Below are 3,539 nucleotides of genomic sequence, written 5' to 3' on the forward strand. Positions count from 1 at the left end.
TACAATAACGAGTGCGGAAACCTCCCTGATTAATAGTGTTAGGTAGAGAGGGAGTGAGGGATGGGTAATGCATTTCAGTAGTACCTCTTCAACACCTGTTATTACCAATAACAATAACTGCATTGTTACTTGTTCCTAGATTGAAATATAATGTGGATGTGTGTCTCATCATGTTTCAGAACCTAGTCAGAGCGGACTAGTGGCAGCATTTTCCCCGGGAGACTTCAAACCTTTGCGCAACAAGTCGACCAAAGCCACAACTTCTGAAGCCAGCGCGGATTAAATGCAGAATGTCAATCCAGAGGAGAGCAACAAAGTTGCTGGGGTTTATTCATGTCCCCAGGATGGGTGCGTGCGCATCTTTCAACAGGGATCGGCGCTTGAAAAGCACTTGTCTCTCGAGAAATGCACACGGTCCCCTGAGAGACATACTGTGAGAGATCTAGCCAAAATGGGTTACAAGTCAACCCTGGAGGAGGGCGTTGGCGTTTTACCAACCCTAAAAACCTCAACGCTTTCCCAGGATTACCCTATTGCAGATGGCAAGGAGGGATGGGCTCTAAGAGCTGTCAAAAAAAGCTTATCGGTTCAGCGATAAACAAAGGTCCTACCTTTTGGCTAAATTTCGTATCGGCCAAACAACAGGCCGAAAGCTCGATGCGGAGGTCGTTGCTCGTGAAATGCGTCGTGCTCGTGGTGCTGACTGTCTGCGCCTTTTCCAGTCATCAGAACTCCTTACAGCCTCGCAGATCGCCTCTTACTTTTCACATCTTAATGCTGCCGCTCGCCAGCAAGATATGAATGAGTTGGATATCCAGGCATCAGAAGAGGAGACAAATTTCACTGGCGCCAGAGACGTGGCGGCCACAGCAAGCCAGATCCAGCATCCCATTATGTATGACCAGTTCCATCTTTGCTCAATGGTGAAAGGTGACACCTTGAAGATGCTCAAGTTACCAATGCTGCAGCGTGTCTGCGAGGGCCTGGGTCTAGATATATCACAGCCTCCCGTGCGCAGGAGAGCTCCGTACATGGAACTACTAAAGGACATAACACAGAACTGTTCTTGTCAACAATGAACAAACCTTACGATCCACAAGGACTGTACTGAGGCCTGTTTACAAGAAGGGAGGGTACCGTATCAGTAGGGTTATCCTAGCCCGAGTTAACAAGCAAAATCAAATTTTGATTTCAAGCTCTTTATCATCCAGACACCATTTTTTCCTTGATTTTAGAACGCGTTTGAAGGCAAGACTATAAACAATTCTGCTTAAGGATATTTTAGCGACAGTAGCAACAAACATATCGGAAACTTAAGCGCCAAACTAAATATAAACAATTTTGGTGATTAATTGTTGATCGTCAGTGTGTAGAACATATTTTGTTTCATGGAATTGAAATTAAGTTGTTCAGATAGCTGAGTTGTACCTATCCGAGTCTTTACAAGAACAACATATAACCCAGGTGCAAGGGTAACATTCACGCTCAGCTAGGGTTTGTCATCGTAGTGCATTCTGGCTGCCTCATAAGCACGCCGATACAAAACAACAAACTTTCGAGTGCTAGAGAAGTCTTATTGTTAGGATAACTGTGGCATTAGGGTTACCATTCCTTTTTGTTCACAGACCCTTACGACGCCGACCACTCCCCTCTCGCTTGCCGCCAAAAACAATGTGTGAAAAATGGGCAGCAAAAGTTTGGCCACAATTTGTATTTTGCTTGTAAAATACTAAGATAACCGTGACACCTGGAAATAAGCGAGGTTGTATTTGATTTTACAGTATTTGAGAATACTGCTAACTTAAGCTCACTTTTCTGCTAACTCGACTTTTATATTGACAACAGATATAGTTTCCCGTCTCCGCATGCGTGACTCAAAGGAGTGTTGCGTTACTCCGGGTCTCTCGCGTTTCAACAGCAAAACCACCGTCATAAAATGTCAGTTATCCTTGGTGGTAAAGGTTCTTGATTCGAGAAAAATATGGCTTCAGAGGCTGCATGCGGTGTCATTGGGGTAGGTTCGAGCTCTTGGTATGCATTGCGTTCACTTTGGATCTGAATATGAGCTCCGCACGATGAACCGAGTTGTTTGTAAACATTAAGCGGGCGGAATTAATATTTGCTATAATATTGAGCATAAAACTACAAGAGTCACAAGCGAAATTAACCTGTTCAGCTCGTGAAATTTGTCTTATAAAATCATAGATTATACGCTAATAAGGATATAATGCTGTTGTTTTCGTTGCAACTTATTCAGGAACGTTTGCGACAGGTATGTTTGTGTACTCTTGTCCCATGTGAAATCGACAGATTATCTGTTGACAAATGGTTTTCAAATTTTATCATTGCTTTAATTTTTTTTCACTCACAGGCTTTCAATGGTTTCTAAATGACTTATCTAACTTAAGGGATAGATTAGTCGTAAGGTCAAGCCAGAAAATACAAGAGCTTATTTTTTATTTTCCTTAACCTCTAAGTTCAGCGTCCATTTTGTGTTCAAATTATCTGGTCATCTGTGAGTTGTACATGACAAACAACTTCGTTTTGCAGAGACGGAAGCGCGTTGAGTTCGAGCTTGAGATTTGGAAGGATAACAGCTACAGAACAAAACGTTTAGCCTATAGAGTTAAATTTCGAAAAAACAACATACCAGGAAGGGTTTTACCCACTCAAAATTAGCCAATATTTTACCTCCCGTTAAGCGGTCGTCGCGCGCGATTTTATGATGGCTTGAAAATTCAGAATATTGGAGCATTTGACATACTTGTTACGTTAGACTTAAAGAGGAATAGCTATTCTATACCTGAGTAAACTTTAACAGTAATTGATTAAATTTCAAGACTTAACGAATGCTTCGTCTTTCCGTGTTATTTGGGGCATTCCATTGGGCGGAAAACGCGCTTTGACCTCATTTTCAAACTTTCGAATTTTTTTCGAAAATAAAAAAACTCTGGAACTTAAAATTATGATTTTTGAAAACAGTTCACCAAAGGGTATCTTGAGGCGAGTTATGAACAATGTGCCAAAATAGTCGCTGTCGCAAGACTCTCAATGCTCTCAGGCAGGAGCTCTTAAAACGCTTCTTGTGTAAGATAAATTCGATGTTAAGTCAGCCCAGAAAAAGTGCAAAGTTGATTTGGACATCAAAGAATAGTATAAGAACTTGCAACAAACTCGTCAAAATATCTCACACAAAGACACATGTAAGCGTAATAATGACAAAAACTTAGTTAAAATACCCTTTGAGGACATTGCTGATAGAGACGGACAAGACATGGTTGATATGGACAAGTTATATATCCATATAATTGACACATTAAACTGTTTCTTAATAGTTTCTTAGTAAGATCATCAATTTCGGCGATTGTCACCTTTTAAAACGCTTGTTGTGTAAGATAAATTCGATGTTAAGTCAGCGCGGACACTTTGTGACCCTCTGCCCTAATCTCCTATGTCTCAGGCTAAATATGAGTGGTGTCACAAATGAAAGAGATCCTGCAATTCCGGGATCTCAGAATTTTCTAGATGGAGAAACAACA

At 41.2% G+C, this 3,539-nt stretch overlaps 1 pseudogene; it reads left to right on the forward strand.

Annotated features, from left to right (window-relative positions):
• The window catches only part of LOC149105366 (uncharacterized), a 5,372-nt pseudogene extending 3,017 nt beyond the window's left edge, over window positions 1–2,355 (forward strand).
• The last annotated feature ends 1,184 nt before the right edge of the window (window positions 2,356–3,539 follow it).

Source organism: Orbicella faveolata, unplaced genomic scaffold (assembly GCF_042242905.1).
Source record: "Orbicella faveolata isolate gen_17 unplaced genomic scaffold, um_ofav_v1 contig_34, whole genome shotgun sequence".
Classification (NCBI taxonomy): Eukaryota; Metazoa; Cnidaria; class Anthozoa; order Scleractinia; family Merulinidae; genus Orbicella; species Orbicella faveolata.